This window comes from Chaetura pelagica, unplaced genomic scaffold (genome assembly GCF_000747805.2).
Source record: "Chaetura pelagica isolate M959 unplaced genomic scaffold, ChaPel_1.0 scaffold243, whole genome shotgun sequence".
NCBI lineage: Eukaryota > Metazoa > Chordata > Aves > Apodiformes > Apodidae > Chaetura > Chaetura pelagica.
This window is the reverse complement of record NW_009952712.1, coordinates 1164331-1189138: the sequence shown is the minus strand read 5'-3', so window position 1 is coordinate 1189138 and position 24808 is coordinate 1164331. Positions and strand designations below refer to the sequence as shown.

At 47.9% G+C, this 24808-nt stretch overlaps 1 protein-coding gene across 1 annotated transcript in view; it reads right to left on the bottom strand.

The window, feature by feature from the left end:
• Positions 1 to 24808, bottom strand: part of DEPDC1 (DEP domain containing 1) — a 168199-nt gene that overhangs the window by 76530 nt on the left and 66861 nt on the right. The gene's annotated exons all lie outside the window — the stretch shown is intronic.

Here is a 24808-nt window from a genome sequence, read left to right as displayed (position 1 = left end):
GGCCTTGATGAGCAAACCCCCTGGGCAGCCCACCACCACCCTGGGCTCGTGCACCCAAACCTGGCTCCTAAGCCCAAGAAATCAGTAACTTGCTCCTGAAGGTGCCCAGATAGTTCTGGAGGTAGATTTGGCTGTGAGCAGTGTGGACAACCAGAAGCAATGCTGCCAGTGTGGGAATCCATGTACATGTACAGATGTTTAGCTTCAGGTTCATTGGGGAGAGTGGTGAAAGAAAAGACATCATGTTATTGACAGCACATCACAGAGCAGAGGTGAGGCAGGAGGTTACAGCAAACCTCAAGACTCAGAGTTCTCTGACCTTTTAAGTGTCCAGATGCTCGTGTGTGTGTGTGTGCATTTCCCCAACAAAGAGCTGTCTGTGTCCATGGGAAATTACATTCAGAAATTGTGTAGAAGAGGCTGAGGCTGCACTGGGGGCTGGAAAATCCCACCCTGAGTCCTGCCAGGGTGAGAATCTCAGATGGGTTCCATAAACCCCAATTAAATGCTGGAGCTCTCTGGTTGTGTTTATCCAAGGCTAGGTCTCTGATTTCCCATGAAAAAGGAAGAGCTATGTCAGATCAAGAGATAAATAAAAAGGAGGAACAGCTTCTGGATTTGGTGGTGTTGTGTTTGCTGGGTGTAGGAGAATCAGGCAGGTGCCTCAGGCTGCAGGAGTGAGTCCCTCCACCAGGCTGGTCTATTGTTCCTTCAGGCTTCAGCAGTGTGTCTGAGATCCCCAAAGCAGAGCTCAGCAGCAATGCCCAAAGTGTGGCCTAAAAATGAGATGATAAAGAAATCTTTGGGTCTGGCTTTGGTGCTTTTAACTAGTGCACAGAGCATCATCCCTGCTGGGAGGGAATATCCAGCATGAAGAGATCAGCAAGTCCTTCAAGGCTCCCTCAGTAAAGGGTAGGAAAAGAATCAAAACAGTATACAGGCAGCACAGGCAATATAACAGTGAGTGATTAAAAAAGGAATGCTTCTACCTAAACCCTGCAATTTCCCTGGAAGGCAGTGCAAACTCTCTCCAGACAGATAGGGCTGGTATAGTCAGAATGGATTTTCTTTTCAGGAAACCTGAAGACAAAGAGCAGTGGTGTGCAGGGTTCCCCTCCCACTAGACCTGCTGACCCTGCCAGGCTCCAGATCCACCTTCCATGGCCCAACTGTGAGCACTGCTCTTCACAGCCCCCTGTTATTGAGGAGGGCTGGACCTGGCTCTTGTGGAAGAAGGAAAGGCTCTCTTTGATGTCAGTAAGAATTAAATCGAATCCCTGGAAAGGATCCAAGATGAAAGGGAGTGAATAATTCACAACCAATAATTTATGCAGAATATGTAGTTTCTTGTTGTACTTGGGGCTTGGCTGTAAAATGGAAAAGATTACTTCAGCTGTATGTGCTGTTTGAATTTGTTCAATTAATCCGAGTGAGGCTTTGAATCTCAGGTTTATTTTATGGATTGATTGTCTATAGTTTATAGATCTGATTCTTAATTTTCAGAAAATCTTCCCTGCTTTGGTTAGGGAAAAATTAGCTGAACTGTGTCACAATGCTGATTCCTATGCTCTGACTGAATAAGCATAATACTTGCAGGGCTTGACCCAAATCTCTTTTTCATCTCTTGCTCTTGGATTAAGCCCATGATTGAGAAGAGGCTTGAAGAAATACTTGTCATAGATGCTTAAGGCATTCAAGGAAAGGAAGAGACGAGAACTGGGAAATTTCAGTAAACACTGAACATTTTTCTCGCATCACTTCAGACTCACTTGAAGCATCTGAGGTTGATGAGCCTTCTGCAACAGGTCCTGCCTTGCTGTAAAAGAAGAAAGGGAGTCTGGCTGGAGAGCTGTGGGAGAGAGGGGCTGCAGGGGGTGCCCAGCCCCACCTTGGCTCAAACATCCTTTCGTAAAGGAAAAAACCCACCCAACAACAACCCCCAAATCTTTCAGTCAGCCCTGCACCTGTGCTACAGTCTTGTTCAGTTTGGGTAGATAATAAGCAAATGGTCTGATTGTGTTCAGCCAGCTGAGTGTCCTCAAACCAGGGCACACCACACCCCAAAGGAGTAAGGAGTTAGTTAAGCAGGCCATAAATAATTACATATGTGAGACTTGAAAAGGCTTTAAAGAAATTATAATTCTTTGTAAATATTAATAAATTGTTTCTTTCTTAAAAAGAGAATACTTACTTGTAATTAGGAAAAAACCCCACAAACTTGCATATTTAGAGAGCAGGTTGGTTGCATGAGGGCAGGGGAAGAAGGGAGCAGACCTCCTGAAGGCTTTGAGGAGCTTCATTAGTGATCCCCCAGCAGTCAGCCATCCCTCTGCTTCCAGGTTACTTTTATTGACCTTGAAGTCCACATCCACTTTACCAGCCCTGCACTGATCCTGCACTCCCCAGGTGACTGTGGGGCTTGGTCACATGTCACAGTCTGTCTGTTCTCTGCTCTGGCTTGTTGGATCTCTCCAGGCACTGAAGAGGCTTAGTGTTCATAAACTTTTCTTTTCAGTGGGAAGGTGATGTGATATCTCACGGTGGGGCCATTTCTGAGAGCTAGAGATGGGGTAGCAATCACTGGCATTTCAGGAGGGACTTACAAATTCTGCTCCTGCAAATTGCTGGGTTCTGGCTCTTCAAAGTATTTTCTCTTTTCCTTTTGTCACAGAAATAAATGTAATCACTAAGGTGCTGTTCTAAAATGTACTGCTCGCTTTACGTAACCCAGTGCATTAATTAACATTCATCTGAGCAGGCATAGGTGTGGTGGGGAGAATAATGGAGCTCTTATAATCAATCTTCTGGGAAAAAAGATATCATGATTCCAGCGTGTGAATACTGTTTTATCCATTGAAAAATATTCCCCTGTTCCCTCATCAAGAGCGGAGTGAAAAAGAGAAAGAAGAAGCATGGTCAGATTACAGTTGTTTCTAATTCAAATGCAAAGACTCTTCATAGACTGAATATTTTGAACAGAAAGTGCCTGCAGCATTGGGCTCCACCAGACGTAGGAACTTCTCTCCAAGGAATACATTCCTTTGTTTTAGTGCAGCTGGTGTTTCAGTAACATGGCAGATTTTTAAATTCTCCACTGACAACATCTGTGGGACTCTGACCCAGGGGTTAGCAGAGAAAAGAGCATTTCATGAGGACAATCACATTCTCATGCTGAGCTGTTAGGTTTGGTCTATCTAGAAATGAGAAAGGAACTGATGTCTGGGGCAGTGCTGGTATAATGGCACACCCCTCAACATTAGGCATGGTGGGAATGGAGAGGTATAGACATCTGCACTATACAAACTCACTTCCATCCTCTGACCTTTGAACTTGTCCTGTGAGTGTCTGATGTCTTGGAGAAAGGTGATTTGGAGGAGATATTGCAGAACGCTGAGAGAGTAAGGGCTGCAGCTTGGGCTGCTGAGACCCTCCAGGGTGTCCTACAGGGTCAGGAGATGAAGAAAAAGCTTCCAGTGGAAGAAGGCCAAAGCTAAGTGCTTGAGCAGGAACAGGAGGAAAAAGCCTGTGCAACGGTACTGGAGGAATTTGAGGAGTATCACACTCCAGTGGGGTATCAGGGTCTGAAAGGAAAATGAACCCATAGCAATCCCAGCTGAGAGCATCTCTGCCATCCCAAAGGACTGATGGAACTTCAGGTAGGAGGACATGTTGTGACAGCAACATGGGGGACACTTGATGACATCTACCATGTGCCAGACAGTGGAAGCTATGGAGTTTTGGAAGGCACACAGTGCTTTGGAGATGACCAAGGGATGGGGAGCTGCATCAGACAGAACCACGTGCTGTGAGAAGCTGGTCAAACCAGAGCAAGTGGATGGGCACACACATCTGGAGCACTCCTCGGATCTCAGCCTCAAGCAGGTTCATCTGGGCACCAAGGGCAACTCTTCAAGTGCTGGAAAGAGCCCAGGAGCATAGTATCAATCAAAATACATCAATAATCTTGGCTAAGTCCTGACTAAGAAGTCCTGGGGTGAGGCTGGGGAGTGGCTGGGCTGTGTCAGGCTGTGTGGGGACCGGGGGACCATGGATGGCAATGGCTGGAGACGCAGTGGGAGCCCTGCCCATAGAATGGCCTGTACTGGGGAGGACACCAGTCCCTGCTGCCTCCACCTTAGGACAAGGGCAGAGATGCTCACATGTCTGCTCCCTGGCTGTTGGGTAAAACATCATGGGCAGCCTAGCAGAAAGCAGAAGGGTTTTGAAGCAGATGTCCAGGATTTTTCCAGCCTTCCATGGCCACCTGTGCTGCAGCTCAGGGCTTGCCCAGGGCCCAGCACCATTAGCTCCTGGGGCCACCTAGGGCTAGAAGAGAAATAACATGGGGAAGGACAAAGTGGTTGCCGTGGTTATTTTTGCAATCTGTATTTTTGTCTGCGAATTCATGAGCACTTCCAGCCTAAAAAGGGAAAGATTCCTATCAAAGAATGTTCCTTGGTAGTTTATAAAATGGTAATATTTGCAGAAGGTTCAATATTTCACATAAATTAAAGAAAATAAATCTTGTTCCAGAAATGCTATATAACATCCTAAGGAGGGAAAGCAGGGGAAAATATTGCCTAGTAAGTGATAATATATCAAGGTTTCTCTGCTCATTATCAACATAAGAGACATGATATACATAAAATGTAGGTCATAGCATCCCATTTAACACTGTGTTTATCCTGGGCGTGAAAGGCAGTTGTGTGCTCCTGCACAACAAGCCCTGTTCTGATAAGAATTTTCAATGGCAAAAAGCCTCCTTATCTTTCAGATAAGCAGATGTGCCTTCCTTCTCCATGGATGCTTTTTTACAGAGTGCTGCCTTCTCCCCCTTCTCCCTGCCCTGCTCAGGTGCTGCAGGGTGGGTGGGGCTGGGCCAAGCTCCCTGTTCACAGGGTTTGGCCATGGGTGGGCAGGGATGCTGAAGGTACCAAGGGGCGTCTACAAAAGTAAGTGGGCAGGAGGGCTGTGCATGGGATGAACAAGAGCCAGCAGTGTGCCCAGATGGCCAAGGCCAACAGCATCCTGGCCTGCATCAGGAATTATGTGATCAGCAGGAGCAGAGAGGTGATCATGCCCCTGTGCTGGCACTGGTGAGGCTGCACCTCGAGTCCAGTGTTCAGCTCCTCACTACAAGAAAGACATTGAGGTGATGGAATGAGTTCAGAGAAGGGCAACCAAGCTGATGAAGGGTCCAGAGAACAAGTCCTGTGAGGAGAGGCTGAGGGAACTGGGATTGTTTAGTTTGGAGAAGAGGAGGCTGAGGGGAGACCTCATTGCCCTCTTTCTACTTGAAAGGAGGTTGTAGGGAGGTGGGTGTTGGCCTCTTCTCTCAAATAATGACAGGACCAGAGGGAATGGCCTGAAGTTCCACCAAGAGAGAGTTAGTTTGGATATTAGGAGGAATTTATTTACTGAAAGAATGGTCAGGCAGAGAGGAACGGGCTGCCCAGGGAGGTAATGGAGTCATCATCCCAGGAAGTACTAAAAAAACATGTAGATGAGGCACTTCAGGACATGCTTTAGTGAGTGGTGGGTTGTGGTGTTTTTGGTGTGTTTTTCTTTTTTTGGCAGGGCAAGAGTTGATGGTTGGACATGGTGATCTTAGAAGTTTTTTCCAATCGTGACAATTCTATAATTCTGTGTGATTCTGTTATTTGGCTTAGAAACACAAGCATTTTGACCAGAGGAGGTCAGCTCACCTGGCAAGTGAGAACCAAGTACCTCCATGTGGCTCCAACCAATGCTGCCACTTAGAGAATGCTGAGGCATGTGGGGATGGAGTCCAGATGCTGCTTTAGCAGGGGAGTTAGCCTGGATGGTCTCTAGTGGTCCCTTCCAACTCTGAAAATTGTGTGTTGGGGTCACCAGGAGCAGGCAGCCCTGTGTGATCTGCAGTGCAGCTGGGTGCCAGTGCCACCACTCAGCTCCAGTCTCAGCTTTTTTCACTACTGAACATTTGATGGCTTTTTAGGGGTGGGTGCTGTGTGCTGAAAATCAGCATCATCAGGAGCATGAGCAGAAAGATGCAGTTAGTGTCCGTTTGTTTCCTTGGCATTTCTCAGATGAACTGCATATGCTGCTCTGCATAATAATAATAACATTAGAGACAAGTGCTGCCACCATTAAACTTCTCCAAAATAAGCAATAAAGAGCATTGCAGAAGAGGTCAGGAGATGCTGATACATAATCAGAAAGTTGCTGCAGATGAAGACTGACCAGAAATGATAAATGGGAAGGCCAGGAGTGGGGAAGAGGGAATGAAGGGGAAATATTGTTAGCATAGAAAAAAACTAAATAATAAGCTAGCAGAGGTCCTGCTTGCCCTCTCTCACTGAGGCAGGGCAGACAAGCAGCAGGGTGTCAGGAGTGCAGAGATGGATCATTGACCAGCTGAGATTTGTGTAAATCATGATGATGGGTGAGACACCTAAGTGCTGATTTGGAGCCCATAAAGGAGACAGTCCATGGGGTGAGAGGAGTTGGTGCAGTACAGATGAGGAGTAATATTGTGTGTGAAGCCAGAAATAGCCTAAAGTACTGGCTTGCATAGGCATGGAGGATTGGACTGATGTTTAACACACACACACACAAGACCCTCCCCAATAACAAACAAAGAAACTTTAAAGCAAGGGGAGCAGCATCAATGGGCTGATGATCTGAAGCTGGACAAAACTGGGAGTTACTGGTGTCCCCCAGACAGCCCCTCCTGCCAGCAGTGTCGAGGCCAGGCACTGAGCAAGGGAGTCATCCCAGCATCCTTCCTTCTGTATCCCAGCATCCCTCCTTCTGTATCCCAGTATCCCTCCCTCTGCATTCCAGCCAGAATGCTTGCAGCTGGGTCACATCTTGACATGGGGAGACCCCTCCTTGTCCTTCATACTGTACTACAGGAAGTTGCTTCCAGTGAATGTGCAAAATTAGCACAAAGATAATGTCAGGCATTCAAAATTAGCAACTATGGTTTTATTCACAAATATCAAGATGAGACAGTGAACAAAACCTGTCCTTTGAAAGAAGAGCAGCACTGGCAGGGGCTGGGGAAAAAGACAATGGTATGGAATAGGAAGTGGGGACCTGGATCAAAACATGATGTTACGGACAGAAATAGAAGACTGTAGAGGTAAAAAAAACCAAAACCTTTCTAGAGCTATGTACAGGTACGGAAAGATGTGGATGAAGCAAGAGAGCAAAGGCCACAATGTCACTGACCCCCTGGGGCTGAATTGGGGGTGTTGCTGCAGTCCCTGCTGCAGGCAAGGGGTGAGCAAAGGGATGGAGAGACTGCAGGATGTTTTAGGTGCTTTGGCTGAACTTTTTGATGTGTGGATGTTTTTGAAAGTAGGTCAAGACATCAAATAATAAAACACCCAGGAAAGCAGGCATGAGCCATCCACAGAGCCCCCAGCCTCCCATGGCCCCACACCTCTGTGCTTCTAAAGAGAAGCAGCAAAAATATCCCCAAAAATTCAGTGAAATGGCCTAAAACCAGCTAAAATGCAGAAAGCTACACAAGACATCGTTATCTAGATTTTTATTAGGCATAAGGAATATGCTACCCTCAAATTGCAAAGCTTTCAGAGTGCCTTGCAGGCTCTTGCTACCCCCACAAAATTGCCTGTAATAGAAAAATTGCAAGATTTCTAGTGGAAGATGAGCTGGAAATAATGAAGATACCACTGCCAAGGTGGGGAAGTCCTCAGACAGGATCATTTTGAAATATGAATTGGCAAAATGCAGTGTCTGTCTGGGTAGCTCAAGGGAGAATAACGGACCCCCGGGAGGTGAATAGGAAGGAGGAGAGGAGCCCCAGAGGGAAGGGTCCTGCAGCCCCACCTCTGCTTGCAGCTCAGCTCTTCCTGCCTTCCCCCAGCAGCTGGAAACCCAGCAGTGTTCCCCATGCCTTGGATGCAGTTGCTGCTAAAATACAAAATCTCACCCTTTAGTCCACCCTTTATAGAGAGAAGTTTTACTGACATATTTTGGTTCCCCCCCCCCACTTTTGAAACACTAAATCTATTTTCCAGGCTTTATTTTTAAAACTGTGGAAACCACAAAACTTGAATTTTTGGAGGGTGTGTGTATATATATTTATATATTTTCCTCTCTCCATTTGGAAACTCCCTTGGAACTCATTTCATGATCTATGTTCACTATTAGAGAGAATGAGCCTGGTTCCTTCCCCAATTCAATAAAAGTGAAATTAAGCTGAAAAAATGTGGAGGAAAACAGCTCCTACATTTATACAGAAACTAGAGGTGAAAACATGAGGCTGAAGCTTTGATGCTGTAAAGCTGAGAATAAATTTCTCCTTTTATGAAGAGTGCAGTGGGTTTCCACAGGAATGTTTCCTGTGTGTGCTTTATGCCTAAAATATCTCTGTGAGCTTTGAGGGGTCAAACCCAAATGTGCCATCTTCTGTTGCTTCCCCTTCTCCCAGAAAAGTTTCCCATCAAAATGTGTATGAGCTGAAGCCCAGGAACAAGCACCCACTGCCTGCTCGCCCTGCGCAGCAGAGTTAGTGCCATGTTGATGCTGTCTTTGGAAACCTGAAAGATTTTTGGAGGGTGGCAGGGAGCCCAGGGCTGAGCCACATGTGGCCAGCAACCTTCCTGCCCCAGGCTGGGACCTCCCGCTTTTCTTCTGCCCACCTCCAGCTGCTCTGGGATATGGGACAAGCACTATCTGAGGCTGGCTCAGCACACCTTTGCAGCTGAGCAAACATAAAACTGTAGAATAATTTTGGATGAAAACACCTTTAAGACCATCAAGTACAACTGTTAGCCCAGCCCTGCCAAGGCTACCACTGCCCCATGTGCCTCAGCACCACATCTATACAGCTTTGAAACCCCTCCAGGGTTGGGAACTCCATCCCTGCCCTGGACAGCCCGGGCCAGGGCCTGACAACCCTTTCCATGCAGAAATTGTTCCCAAGATCCAATCTAAACCTTCCCTGTTCAACCTGAGCCCATTTCCTCTTGTCCCATCCCTTGTTCCTGGGGAGCAGAGCCCGACCCCCCTGGCTCCAACCTCCTCTCAGCAGCTGCAGAGCCAGCAGGTCTCCCCTCACCTCCTTGTCTCCAGGCTGGACACCCCCAGCTCCCTCAGCTGCTCCTCTAGGACTTGTGCTCCAGCCCCTTCCCCAGCCCCACTGCCCTTCTCTGGACACGCACCAGCCCCTCCATGTCCTTCTTGTCCTGAGGGGCCCAGAAGTGACCCCAGGACTGGAGGTGCAGCCTCAGCAGTGCCCAGCACAGGGGGACAATCCCTGCCCTGCTTGTGCCTGACACAGCGAGGATGCTGGTGGCCTCTTGGCCACCTGGGCACACCCTGCCTCATAGCCAGCCCTGTTGCCCAACACCCCCAGGTCCTTTTCTGCCAGGCTCTTTTAAGCCCTTCTTTCCCAAACCTGTAGCATTGTTTGGTTATTGTGACCTGGGTGAATGCCTTGCACTGGGTTGAGTCTCTTCAGAAAGTCAACACCAAGGACCATCAGACTGGATCACAGGGTTAGCAAGGGAAGAGCAGCAGGAAGCAGCGTGACATGTCTAGGAGTGCATGGAGGTGCTGCTGGTGTCACAAATGACCTCCCCCCTCTGCAGCCACAGGATGACAGTGGTTTCCCAGTTGGTGATGATGGGCAGTGAGCCTTTGGTGCAGCCTCAGCCCCGCTGAGCACTTGGTGGTGGGACACAGTTCCTGTACACCTCCCCAGCTGTGCTCACTGCGTCCAGCACAGAGAACTTACTGCAGCATTTTCCATTGTGGCAAACCTGCCAGCCCCTGGGCATTGCCAAGGACACAGAACAGGACTGAGACATATTTCCAGGAGCTGGACTAGCGTGAGGCACAAGAAGCTCCACAGCAAGTCCCTACTACAACACCCTTCACTGATGAATGAATTTCCATATTTTGATTATCATAGACTGGCAGAAAAGCAAATAGATGTGCTAACATGAAAAATCAAGTTTCATTTTAATGAAATGTTTATTCACAGCAAGTTTAATTTTAATGTTGAATTGATCTGTGGAATTTTCCCCCATCAAAAATTAATGCGACACAGTCTCTGCTTTTCTGCTCTGAGAGCATCTTCCAATTAATTGGCACCTAACAAACTGGAAATCCAACTCCACCACCACCCAGACAGTCCCAGGCCATTATTTTTTTCAAGTGCACAACCACTCAATGAATAATTAATCATGATTTATAGTGTTATTCAACAGTTGCTAGAGCATCAGCACTGTAGAGCAGGTAACATTTTTTTATTTGTAGCTAGAAAACAGTGAGAAATGAATATATATATATATATAAGCTGGTTACCACCCATTTGGTGCATGAATTACAAATCTGACTTCACTCCTGCACAGCCAGGTACAGCTGCCACCACGTGCTTTGTGGGAAAGAGCCTTGAACTTTGCCAGGGACCCAAACAAACTCTCCCTGCATTGGAAGCAAACCTCCTGGCTTCTGTCTCCTCTCCCACAAGCCCAGGGGCTGGCAAGCAGAGCAGCTCCACCTTGAGAGGACAGCTCACTGCCTTGAATTCATGGCAGCAATTAATGTGGGGTTTAGAAACATCTTACTCTGCAACTGAATTAAAAAAAGGAGTTCTTACCATGGCAACCAAAGCAATGCATCCTGCACCATGTGGCAGGTTCCTCTCAGGAGCCACATCCCAAATGCAGATCAGGTCCAAGCCTTGCTGCTTTGCACAGGGCAGAAACGTGCCTGGGTTTATAACTTTAATATTGATCACAAAATTTTGTGACTAAGTGTGAGAAGGAAGCAAAATCCTCTTCAATACCCCGAATCATTTCAAATGCATATTTTTTAGGCCAGCATGAGAGAACTGGTTGACACTGAGTTGTCAACATTGTCCTGGGACCACGTGCCAGGCACATCTTCCTGTTCCTGGCCCTTGGTGGCTTTGGGTTGCAGAGCAGCCCTGGTGAACATTGTCACCCCTGGAACCCTGGACCATGATCCATGGGCCTTCCTTCTTCCTTCATTTTAGCAAGAAACAAGAGATTGTGACTTTCCACTGCTCCTTTCTTGAGGCTTTCTGCTTCCCCAGCACCCTTTTGAACTCATAATTGTGAAAACAGATAGGCTGTGAAGTAAAACTAGTAAATATAATTTAGCATAAAAAACCTCTCTAAAACCTTCCTTATATATGTTTGTTTGGTAATCCATGGCTTTCCTTTAAATGTTCACACACAAACAAAACCAGCTGAAATGAAGAAAACCCTTCATATATTCAACTGCAGATGTGAAACATTTCAGCCCCCAAAATAATTGCCTTGGGAAGCTGTAAGAAACTGAAAATGGTGCTTACAGTGAAAGAGCAATAAGAACAAGAAAAATGAAATCTAAGCAAGAAGAGCAGCCCAGCTAGAGCAGACAGAGCTTGCAAGGCAGATAGTGCAGAACACAAGGAGGACATCCAAGGTGGGCTGGTCCCCACCAGTGGGATATGGAATAGGACAGCCTTGCCTCAGGGCAGAATCACAGCTCCAAGGGCAGGGATAGATTTTTATCCCTGTTGTGTGTGTGTCGTGTCCTTCTCCCATTCACCTTCCCATGCCCCTCATCCATGGTCTGTTGAAGGAAATCAGTGCTGCAATTAATTTGGGGGGGTTTGGAGCCAAGCCCATGCATGTGGCCTCTCCCAGCTCCAAGCAACTTATGAAGCAGGAGGAAACCTGTGCAGTCATGAGCTTTAATGAGACCTATAGAGGGACAAGTCAGGAGTTCCTGCTTCTCTCCTGGTGTTATGGTATTTGTTACAAAGGATATCTGATTTTTTTCTGCTTGTTCCCTGCTCACTGAAAGGAAAGCTGTTCCTACTGCAGCAGAGTCCCTTCTGTGGTGCAGGCAGTGAATGATTCAGTGGCAAGGAGGTTTTCCAGCCTAACTTTTCTCCCTCAGTTGTCAGGGAGGATGGTCTGAGAGGAATTTTAACAGACCTGCTTTCCTGCCAGCTCCTTCCGTATCAGTGGCAAAAATTAATGGAGAGTCTGAAACAGCCTGAACACAAGTCACACCCCACTGAATGTAGTTGTGTCTAGTGAAGAAGATGCTGCTGCTGTTATGGACCTCCTGGTCTCCAGCTACCAACAGAGATCATCTGCATGTCAAACAAGGGTGGACAACTCCTGCCCTCTCATTGTAAAAAACAAGAAGGGAAAAAGACATCTTACACACTTCTTTGTGTTAGGAAATGTACCCTCTCCCATCTTCCATTCAAATATGTCCTGGATCCCTTTGCTTTGGGACTTCTTTCTTCTTTAGGAGCCTTGAAGTTCTGGCTGTGCTCCAGGAAGGTGGTGGCTGTCATCTGGCAGCCTCAGAGGGAACCAAGTAAGACTTAAAGAAAAAAACCCCAAACTGAGGGTTGAAATGTGATTAGATGTCAGCTCCTGTGGTTTCCTGAGGCAGCAGAGTCATGGAGAGCAAGTTTAGAAGGACACTGTCATCTCTCCAGCTGTGGGGTTTCCAAGGAGTATGTTTGTACAGCACGTACCTGAGCTCACATCCCTCATTTGTCAGCAACGCCAAGGGGAGGAGCTGGTTTTTCAGGCAGTGCCCACATCTGCTGGGAGCAAGCAGAGTCTCTCCGTAGGACATGATTCCTACCCCCAGAGCTTTCTGAATCTGGAGCACCAGGGTTCACCAGCTGGTTGGCAGTCCCAGGGGAACTGCACCAAGCCAGCTCATCAGGATAACACATTAAGGCTCTGTTGGGGCCACTTACTGCTTGTAAAACTTGCAGCCAAATTTAGATAGGTGTGAAGAAAATATTCCTTTCCTTGCAGGGAACTCTTGCAATGGTAATCGCCTGAGGATGGTGACCCCCAGGGTTGGGGAAAGCTGCCCGCCCTGTCCCATCCCACTCCCACTCCTTTCCAGGTGGTGGCTCCAAAAGCCCTTTCATTAGGAGACGTAAAGGTTTGACTTAGCAACGACTCATCCTATAAAAGAGCTTTTCTGTGTCACTGGGAACACCAATGCCCTGTCCCTTTGGGGCAAGGGACCGTGCAGCACTGGGTGCTGCTCAGAACTGATCCTTTTGCAGAGCTCTCCTGTGCTTGGCTCAGTTTAGGTGTGATAGTTCTCCAGAACATCTCATGGTGAAGGAAACTGTCCAGAAATCATAAACCAGCTCTCTTGAGAGTTTCTACATAGAACTCAGTTACCAGCTGCTGTGCCCCCTCAGGCATCCCAGCTGCACATCTCTACAGCTACTGCTCTTTTTTCCTGTCCCTGTGCTTTCCCTTTCCTCTCCTTTGGCTTGTCCTGCCCCATCTCCATGCTGACACTTGAGCTGTTGGACTCCATTAAAGCTCCAAGCATGTATTAAGCAGCAGGTCCCAGAGGCTCAGGCTCTACTAGGGGATGCTGATGGCTGCTGCATTTCCAGCCTCGATTTGTGCCTGTCTGTCTTTCCTCTCTGCCAGTCCTTTCTGTCCCCTTTGGACCCTCTCTTGGCCAGATCCAAGGGACATGAGAATATCATGTCTCTGCTGGCCAAAGGCTGGGAGGTTGTAGGATCCAAGTGTTGGTGAAGCTGGCTGCAGGCAGTGGGTGCCATGGGTGCACAGATGGAGACCTTGGGCTTTGTGTGTCCATCACACCGTGTCTGTCTGTCCATCCCCTTGTGTCTGGGTGTCCATCCCAGCACGCAGGGCTATAGCATCCTCCCCCTCGGCATTTTGCGGGGAGTGTGCTGAGCTGCTTGGAGCAGGGAGGAGCCGTTCCTGGAGCGGCAGCAGAGGGACCGGGGCGGTAATAAAGCATCCAGACCTGCCGCGTTCCCATGGCTACCGCGCTCCCCGCAGCAACCGGGACAGCCCAGCCCAGCACATCCCATCCTGCGGCACAGAGCTGCTCCCAGCCCCCTCACACAACCCACCCCCCAGGGACACAGCAGCACAGGCCCCTGGGACCTGTCTCCTGGGGCTCTGGTGGGTGCATGCCTGCGGGGTGCCCTGGTGGGACCCTGAAGGACGGGCAGCCTGGCATGGGGCAGAGGTGGAGGGGCAGCCCTTCTCGGGCAGTAGGAGGGCAAAGCCCTCCTCAGAAACCTCCTGGTTATGTCTGCAGGGCTAAGTCCTGAATGAACAGGAACGTGTCACCACTGGCACAAAGGCAAAGCAAATCTAGGAGTGCATTAAAGCTGTTGATAGGTGGCTAAATGCCATAAACTAAGAGCATTTTCCTCTCCTCTCCGCTTCTGATGTTGTGTTTAAATCAAGCATGAGCTCCATGTCTGCTTGATTTTACCTTTATAACTGCAGTGACAGGAGACTAGATGTCCCTGGAGTGTTGTCTTCTGCTGATTCTGGCATGCTGGCTCACGTCAAAAGCTGTCGTGCATTCCCGGTGGAGGGCAGGAGATACTGAAACATTCTGTGTAGCACAGTCCTTCCCAGGCAGCTTTTCTAGTCTCTCTTGCTTCTGGGTGGCTGGAGGAGTTTTCTTGTGGCAGCCTGATCCCTGCACACCCCATTCCTGGCCCTGCCAGAAGTGGGGGCCATATCCACTCCCCCAAAGCTGGGATGGGGGGCCAGGGTGTAAGGTGTACACCAGTCTAAGCCATATTTGGCCAGTGTCTCCAGGAGAATGCTGTGGGAAACCGTGTCGAAGGCCTTCCTACAGTCCAGGTGAATGACATCCCCAGCCCTTCCCTTATCCACTAAACGGGAGGAAGTCCCACTAAACAGGGGAACCTTCTGAGTCGTCCTCGTAAGGGCCAGGAAGCAGAGGGATCACCTTGGTTGTTTGGAAATTAAGAATAAGTGTTTTGTGTAAAAAATTAAGGGAGATAAATTGAATTGGAAGATCTCCAGGAACAGTTCTGGAGCTACATATGACCTTTGTCTTGTCAAGGCTGACCAGAATCATGATCTCCAAAGCCAGTGCAATCAGGAGGGTTTCTAGAGAAACCCTTCTCCAAACAGCCCTTGGCCATTTTTCCCACCTGAGGAGAAGGTGTTTATGTGGGGGTGTTCACAGGAGCACCACAGAGCTGCCACCACTCCCAGCTCCACTGAGGATAGAAAAGGGCTGCTCAAAATGGCTTGTTGCAGGAACAGAACTTGTGGCTTCTCACCTGCAGGTAACACAAGATCTTGCATCTGCTCACAACTGCCTGTGGAGACACCACTTAAGTCCTCCCAGCAAGACACGTGTCTGACTGCACCAGCAGTTCCCCCCGAGAGAGTCGTGGTCTCAAAGGCCCAGATACACTGACAGGCTCACAGCAGCTGCCTGGCCTGGGGGTACAAGCTCATGCTCATTGTGCCTCAACAAATGGAGCTGCTTCGGGGAAAGCCATAGCAATGATGGCTACCTGAGTGCAGTGAAGGTTGTGCTCTACACAGAGCCCTGCCTATTGGGGTGGAAGAGCAGGAGAGCATGGAAGAAGCTGAGGGGCAGGAAGCAGATAGAGTTGGTGCCATCAAACTAAAAGCTGTTGGCAGCAAGAGCACAATCTGCTGCAGACAGAGGCAGCTTTACACCTGCGACCTCCTGGCAGGAGCTTGGTCTTCAGAAACCACCCACATGTCCTGATGGGTGGGTGTACCCACAGCCTGGTGCTTGAACGTGCTGTGCAGCCACCAGGACCTTCTCTGTGAACCCTGAGTCTCATGGATGGGCCCCATGGGAGAGCACAGACCAGCCCTCCTGAAAACACCATTTTGCTTTTGTGATAGAGGTGTCACTCCAAGGGACCAGGCTCCAGCCTCCTTCTTTCCTGAGGTGGGATGGAAAAAGCTTTGCTGCAGCACCAAAGGACTCAGGCCCTTGCTTACAGAGATTGCAGTGTCTCAAGATGCAACTATGTAAGAAGGACTGTGTAAATGTAAAAGGAGATGAAAAATGAGGCTTCACACTCTTTGTACTCCTCACGTCGTCTGCCCCCCGGCCAGGATACATGTGCAGCACGTCCCTGGTGACAGGTTGGGAACATGGAGCAGCTAATGCAAGAGACAATCTCTTTCCACATTCACTTGCTCATTTTTCCTCAAAGAAAATAAATTTTTAACTTAAGTTTTTCACTGTTTCTGTCCTAGAGCCTGGACAAGAAAGGTTATTTATAAATCATGGAGAGCTGCCTCCCCTGCTGAGGGGAGGAAGGAACAGGGAGCCTCATAAAGAGAAACACAGCAGCACCCTCAATGAGTGGGGAAGAGCCAAGGGACACGGGGATCCCACCTCAGCCACATCAGCACAAACCAACCCCGACCCAACAGCAGCTCTGCCCAGGACCTTTGAAACACCAAAAATCCAGATATAAAAATAAACACAGAAAAGCAGAGAGTCCTGACAACCCACAGGGGCAGGGCTGACCACAGCACAGTCACCCTCATCCTTCCCTCCCTCCCATGGGCAGAGTGGGGCTGCCTGCCCTTGGACCATCGTTGGAAAAGCAGGGAATGCTCCTGGTGCCAGGCTCACAGCTTTTCAGCTTGCACACCAAATCCAGCATTCAGAGCCACAACCTGAATGCCAACAAGTGTGAACTCCTCATGGGTGCTGGGAATAAGGAGGATGCTTGGTCTTTCAGCAGACCTTGGTGGTCCCAGGGACAGATTTCAGCACTTTGGGGCCAGCTTTGTGATAAATGTAACCTGTCCTGGAGAACCTGCCATTTGGGAGGCAGAAGGTCTGCTTTGTGGGGGCACGTTGAATCCACTGTGGGCACATGTGCCCTAAATTAAGTATCCAGCAGCAAACTTCAATGGATGTTTTGAATTCTCTTATTGCTCCATTTTTTACTTGAAGAGAAATTCATCAAACAGGAGCTGCCAACAGAGCACAGTGCAAATTTTCAGAAAAATAGGTCTGCTTTCAAGACATCACTTTGTTCAATCTGCTTTTTACCCAGGCCACAGCTGGCAGTCTCCAGCCAGGACTTGGTTTCTCTGATGGTGGCTGTGGGACCCCTCCCTGGAGGCAGCAGACCCTTTTTCCTTGGATTGGGGGTCCATGAAGCCCCCTTGCCACCCTGGCAGGTGGGGATGGCTCTGCCTCTTGTCTCTCAGAGGTTCCTCAGGAAACAACATGGTTCTGACACAGAGCTCACCCTACACTTCCCTTCCATGTCTTTTCCCTGTTCTTTTCCCAAATTATAAACTTGTTTATAATGAAGCAGAAGGGGTTTAGAGTGTTAATGAATCCAGGTCATCCCAATCAAACTTTTGCAGCCTATAAGCTGAACTCAAGGACTTTTTAGATTCCAAAAAAACCCCAACAAACCCAAACCCAGTCTGGTTGGCAAAAGAAGGAGATGAAGAATCTGATAGGTGAATCATTTGCTCATCCCTTCATCTTTCTTTCCTCCTTTACCTGCACTAACTGGCTCAGTGTTACTATATTTAATAATTTAGCAACCTAATGCAAGTCATACACTCGTTCAGAGCAGTGAAGTGATTGCATTTAGCTGGCATATAGCCTTGCTCATCCAGCCCCTGGAGTTGCCCAATTACAGTGCCCAATCTGAATTCCTCAGTTTAACTGAGTGCCAGAAATCCTGCTGCTGCACATGAAAAGAGACCGAGGTGTTATTCCCTTCCCACCAGCTATTAGGATCAGCTGAGCTGCACCAAAGCTGGGGCTGGTTCACTATAGGAAACCAAAGGTGTCAGGGAAAGAAGCTGCTTTTCTGCTGCTGTGCATAATTATTTTGACACAAAAGAGCACAAAGTATGGACAAATCTATCATTCTTTTTGATAATTTAATGTATGACTTTTTAAAACCTGGGCTGCTCCAGTTGCATCTTATCATTTTTATTGCCATGAGCCACACTTTTCCCCCCATTTTCTCCAGCAGATCTATCAGTTCTAAGCTGCTTCCTTCCTCTGCAAAGCCTTGGCTAATTGAAAATGTCATTTATTGTATTTGATGCTATTTCTCCCTTATTCTAACTCTGGCTGTGATAGTGATTGTAGTGAGGGGAGACTTTATCCTAAGTCTTGTCATAAAGACAAAGTACAAAACCTGAGCTGCCATAAATCAATACAGGCTTTGGGAGAGCTCCTGCAGCTGACAAAGATTTAAAACCCAGTTCTCAAATATCTACTGAAAGTGCAGGTATTTTTCCAATTTCTCTTAGTTTTTAGCTTCATTTTTTCTACATCTCTACCAGTGCTGGTCTTGGCTTCTCAGAGATTCTGAGACCCATGAAAGTCTTATGAAGCAGCCATTGCACCAAAGCATCAAGAGTCAGGGTCTATACTCAGGGCTATCAGAGGAGCCCAGGAATGGCCAGGGAGAAGCTTTACCTCCACTCAACACAGCTCTTGAAACCAGGCAGATTGCCCAACCCAGGAAGGTGGCCCAACCCAGGAGGGTAGCCCAAACCATGTAGGTTGTCCAAGCCACCCAGACTGACCAGCTGTCAGCAGGGAAGAACAGGGCTCTACGGAGATGACAGAAGGACATGGAGCTCCTGGAGCAAGTTCAGAGGAAGCCATGAAGATGATCAGAGGGCTGGAGCACCTCTGCTGTGGAGACAGGCTGAGAGAGTTGGAGTGTTCAGCCTGGAGAAGAGAAGGCTCCAAGGAGACCTTAGAGAACCTTCCAGTGCCTGGAGGGGCTACAGGAAAGCTGGGGAGGGACTTGGGACATAGACTTGTAGTGAGAAGACAAGGGGGAATGGACTAAAAATTGAAGAGAGGTGTCACAGTTTGACTCAGGAGAGAGGAGATTTTGATTAGACATTAGGAGGAAATGCTGTGAGAGTGGTGAGACACTGGTTGTCCACAGAAGTTGTGGCTGCCCCATCCCTGGAAATATTCAGGAACAAGTTAGATAGGGCTCTGAGCAACCTGGTCTTGTGGGAGGTGTCCCTGCTCATGCAGGGGGTTGAATCTAGATGATCTTTAAGATCCCTTCCATCCCAAACCATTTGATGATGGTGATGAAAGACCCTTGCTCTGGGTCAGGGTGAATTCCCTGGGGGTGTTCACTCCTCTGTTGATGTTTCTCTCCTCTATTAGATATTTTGCTTCTAGATAGTAAAATCTGGGGAAGTGAGTCCCTTCCCAGCTTCCAAAAAAATCCAAACACAAATCAAAAATAAGAGAAGCCACTTCCGATTTTTTGTTTCCCCAGCTACTGTTTCAGAAGTTCAGCACTTTCAAGTTTTGGAAAATACCTCAAACTTTGGGGAACTCCACCACAGTGGGAGCAATGAGGGAAGCAATGGAAAGTTGTCTGGGTCACTTATGATTAAGAATTAAAATCTGATCCTCTTGGGAAATCTGATGTGCAGAACTGTAGGGAGAAACTGTCTGTAGGAGAAAAAAATAATAATTAAAAAAAAAATTGGCAATTGCAGCCTTCTTCCTGTAAGATCTAAAACTCCTAAAATTGCTGTTCCTAGTGCTGTGTTGGAAAGATGCAGCAGATACTGGGAAGTGTGAGATCTCTCTGCTATTCCAGGCTTTTAGGCAATGTTCAGCTTAATCAGTAGCAGAAAATTAAGGCAGAAGAAAATGTGCAATTGAATTTGAGCAAGGACCCATGAAACACTCTTTCCTGAAGAACAAGGACCCTCTCATCACCATGGAAAGACAAGTCCACCCGCAGTATGATTTTTGTTCTCTGCCTGCAGATGTAACTCACTCTACATCTCACCCAAACCTCCCTCCTAATCATTGTGAGAGAGGTTGACAAGGGACAAGATCATCCTCAGATATGCCCTTTTCTGTACAGTTATCTGACTGTCCTTTACCATCTGACTAGCAAATAATGGGTATAGAAAAGAAAAATGAATAAGGAGGGCAAATGAGCACAGGGAGAGCAACTCTGCCCTCAGGCAGAAATGGCTATTCCCCTTTGCTTGTGGAGTGGGAATCCCTCACGTCTCAGCACCTTTTGATGCCAATTTAATATTCTCTAAAATCCATTCTCCACTGACATCCCTTTATTAGCTGATGCTCCTCTTTATAGCTATGAATTTCCAAAAGTACTTCAGTGACTTAAACCCAGCCACTTCCCAGGAAATTGAAGTATTTGTGCTGTCTGGAAAAACGTTTTCTGCTGCAGACCTGGGGCTTTCTCATGAGGAGCTGCCCACCTCCTGGTCCCAGGGGGCAGTGGGGGGAGCCAGGGGGGCTGTTGCACACACTGGTGGGTCAGTTGGAAGTGCAGTAGTTTATGGCTTCTAAAAAATGACACTATTAAATGAAGTGAGACTTTGATTTTACTGGGTATGAAATGCTGTTTCCACACTGCAGCCTTCAATGGAGGTGATCATTAGGCAGTTAGTTGCACAAGAAGCCTGGGTGGAAGCTGGATGTGTGGTTCCTCAGCCTAGGGAAGTGCTGCTGGTGGTGGCCCCGCTGCACTCCTGGCAGGTTCCATACCTGGTATCCATTATATAGAATCAGAGAATCCCAGACTGGTTTGGGTTGGGAGGGAACTTAAGGGTCATCCAGTCCCACCCTCTGCATGGGCAGGGACACCTCCCACAAACCCAGGCTGCTCCAAGCCCCATCCAACCTGCCCTTCAACACTGCCAGGGATGGGGCAGCCACAGCTTCTCTGGGCAACCTGGGCCAGGGTCTCACCTCCCTCACAGGGGCAGGGTAGCACAGGGGACACCAGGCTTGTAGGGCTTGCACTGAAACAGAATTCAGTAACAATTCATAGAATCATAGAATGTTTGGGGTTGGGAAGGACCTCTGGCCCTTCCTTCTTGCCACCCACCCATCAGATATTTGCAAACATTAATAAGATCTCCTCTCAGCCTTCTCTTCTCCTGACTAAACAGCCCCAGGTCTCTCAGCCTTTCCTCATCAGAGAGATGTTCCAGTCTCATCATCCTCGTAGCCTTTATTGGATTCTCTCAAGCAAATTCCTGTCCATCTTGAACTGGGGAGTCCAGAATTAGACCTAATACTCCAGGTGGGGTCTCACTAGGGCAGAGTTAGAGGGAGAGAACCTCCCTAGACCTGCTGGACACACTCTTCTTAATGCACCCCAGGATACCATTTGCTTTCTTGGCCACAAGGGCACATTGCTGTCCCATGGATCACTTGTTGTCCACCTGGACTTCAAGGTGCTTCTCTGTGGAGCTGCTTGCTGGCAGGTCAGCTCATAACCTGTACTGGTACATGCTGTTATTCCTTCCCAGGTGCAGGACTCTGCACTTATTCTTGTTGAACCTCATTAGATTCCTCTTTGCCCAGCTCTCCACTCTGTCCAAAACTCACTGAATGGCTGCACAGCCTCCTGGAGACTCAGCCAATCCTCCCACTTTGGTATCATCAGCAAACTTGCTGAACTTGTTAAATATCCAGTGTTGGCAGGAGCTCTGATGCAATGAGATACTTTATTTTAATATTAATATGCTGTGTACCCACGTGGCTGCTTTTCTTGTAACGAACACGCAAACTTCCACTGTAGCAGAGGAACATTGCTGGGGTTTATTGAAGCCAACTCCACTCTCGTGGGCTTTCCCATGGCCCTAACCCAGGGACTGGTGGGGCTGAACATCCTAAGCCTCAGGCTTTGAAGGCAAGGGCTGCTTTTCTCTCCATCAGTTTTTAATTGAGGTGTTTAGAAATTTCCAGTGACACTTGAAACGTGTGATTAAATTCCTAGAGTGACCAGGTCACCATCCCAGCATAGCAGCTTCATTTTAATGCATTACCAAGAGAAGTAGAAGAATTAGGGGAACCTGAAGGTCCTGAGGAAGAACAAAGTAAGTGACTGCTTGTGTTTTGCCTTAGTTGCTGTCACCACAGTCCAGCTCCTCTCCTGCATTTCATTTAACACTCACTTCCCAGTGTCAACAATTTTACTTGTTGAAAGGCAAAGAGAAGCAAAGGAGAAGCAAAGGAGAAGCCAAGGCATGGTGGCTCCAGCTGTGATCCTGAGCTCTGGCTGTTATTATGGCATTAATTCCTGTGCTGTAACCCGACAGTAGCAGGATTCACAGAGCCAATAACAGCTTTTGATAACAATGATGCAATTGCTGAGCCTGAGTCCTTAACCAGTGCAACTCAGCGGGGAAATATTGACTTCTGAGAGGTTGTGCTGCTTCAGCTCCTCATAGTCAAAATACTTAATATTGATTTCTTCTTTTTTTTAAAAAAAAAAAGAAAAGACAAAAAAGTGAATTAGTCATGTCATACTGTTTCCTGGCAATTAATGTCTTTAATATATGAAAACACAGCATTGTATTGTGCAGCTTTGACACTTACCCAAAGTAATTAGTGTGTGCAATAATGTTTCTTATGATTTTTTCCCCAATGTAAGAAGTAAAATAACTGTAAATTATTTGTTGAAACTGGAACATCTCACCAAGCTTTTTATACTTTGTTCAGCATGTGAATAAATCAAGTCCTGCCCCATCCTGTTGGTATTTCCCCCCTGAGCCTGACACAGATCGCCCAGGGTCGTGGTGGAGTCACCATCCCTGGAAGGATTTAAAAGCTGTGTAGAAGTGGTGTTGAGGGACATGGGTTAGCACTGGACTGGGTAAAGTTTGGTTAAATTGTTGGACTCAATGATCTTAAAGGTCTTTTCTAGCTCCTCAATGTCCTTCTTGTCCTCAGGGGCCCAGAAGTGACCCCAGGATTTGAGGTGCATCTTCACTGGTGCCCAGCACAGGGGGACAGTCCCTGTCCTGGTCCTGCTGGCCACACTATGGCTGACACAGCCAGGATGCTGGTGGCCTTCAGGCCATCTGTGGTTCAGTGCCATGAAGATGTTGTTGAAATGGGATGAAAGCTCTTGGCATAGTGATGATGGGTCATTAGTTTGTTTAATCTGCCATTCCCCTTGCAATAAAATTGGGGGGTGTTGCATCCAATTTGGATGCAGGTATGGATAGATTCACATCAAAGGGCCCCTGACAGTAACTAGGTATGAGAGCTGAAAAATCTGGATAGAAGAACTTGTGCCTCCAAATGGCTGTAAAAGCACAAACCCAATTCCAGCATGGGAACACAGCCAGAAGGAGCTGCAGCTTCTGGCAGCAGCTGGGATCCTTCCAGCACCTGTCCATGGGCAATGGCTTTTGAGTTCCAGCCCAGGACAGACTGGTTCATCCTTACTGCTGGAGCTTATGTGCTCATTTTGAAGCAGTTGTTACACCAGTTCTTGTTGCATTCAACAGCACTTGTAATAGCTGGATAGCTTAGTGTGAGGAGAAGTCCTGGGATAACTGTTTCAGAGAAGTGATACAGCACTGATGGATGGTTAAACAGGCATTGGAGCAGCAGTGTGTGCATGGTTATGGTGTGGGCATGGCTGTGGTGTGGGCATGGTTGTGGTGTGGGCATGGTTGTGGTGTGGGCACACTGGGGCTGCCAGGACACACAGGAGATGGTGGGCCCAGAGGTGGCTGTTTGTAGCTGTGCTCTGCTTTCAAACCTGAGGACCATGGGCAATTCTCCCAGCTCTTGCCCCTCATGGTTACATCACTACATGGCCATATTCTCCCCCTTTGTCTTTTTTTTTTTTCCTCCAAGATGATAAAATGTGTGGAAAGGCTTGAAAAGCTGACCTGCAAACCAAGGTGTTCAAATAAACAGCTCTGGCTGCTGCTGCCTCCACTCCTGGGGATAATGGAGAGGGGGAGGGCTCTGATTCACAATTTGTCAACCCACAGTGTTTACAATACTTGGGCTGGGGAAAAATACCTGTTCACAGAACTGATCCTCTGTAGGCTTTGCTTTCTGCTTCCTGCCATTGCTTAGTAACAGCTCTATTTTTAAATGTTAACAGGGTATTAGACAAAAAAACCAATAAAATATGGAAGTTTCCTCAATCTGCCACCTAACGGGTGTGAAACCCAGCAGGGACCCGGGTGGGCACAGCGGGCCAGGTGCAGGGGGGCCAGGGGCTGCCATTGCCAAGAGCTGCCCCACCAACCTCCAACCCTTCCAGCAGGGTTTAAAACAAATTAATCAGTAAGATGTGTGAGCTCCTCCGTGTCGTTAGCTGGTCATGACCTCCCAGAGCAGGCAGGTAAGAGCTGTTGAAATGAGTGAAGGGTCTTGGCTAGTGCAGCTGCTGGTGGGCTGGTGGGAAGGAGGAAGTGGGCAACAATGGTTGATCTTGGGAAGGGGCTCCTTGAGCACCTGCCTCTCCCCTCTGTCCCTGGGGTGTCTGCCTCCACCCCAGCATCCCTTCAGGAAGAGGGCTCTTGCAGCTTCTCTGCTGCAAGAATAGTATTTTTCTAGGAGTATCCAAATCTCCAGAAATTCCGTCCTGAGCATCTGATTCAGGAAAGACCTTTTACAAGTTCCAGACAGACAGGAGCATGGCTCATCTGTCCTGCTGCCCCCAGCAGTGCTGGGATGGCACCAGCAACATCCTGTCTGTGGGACCCTCCCTGGTTAAAAATACCAAGATAAATGGGATGAGTGGGTTTGGACTAACCCCTCTGCCCACACCACTGAAGCTCATGGGGAGTTAATTCATTGGGATTCCCAGTAGGTATTTCTCTCCATCCAGGTGTAACAATCAGCATTGATTAGGTATTTTCCTTTCCTGAGGTTGCAGCAGAGAAACCCAGTGAAATCCCTTGGGAACATCCATGTGCTTGGCCAAGGGAGAGCCCAGTGCCTATAAAGAGGTGCTCTTTCTGATAACAGGTTGTCCCTAAAGACCTGTGCCACTGTCACCTATGGTTGTGCTTATATTTATATAAAGGCATGGTATTAAATATATGCACAAATCACTTGTTTGGTTGGTTGATTAAATGTCAAAATGAGGCTCAGGCTTTTGGTAGCTGAGAAGCCATTCAGAGTTTGTAATTTGATTGCCACGGATACCATTCCT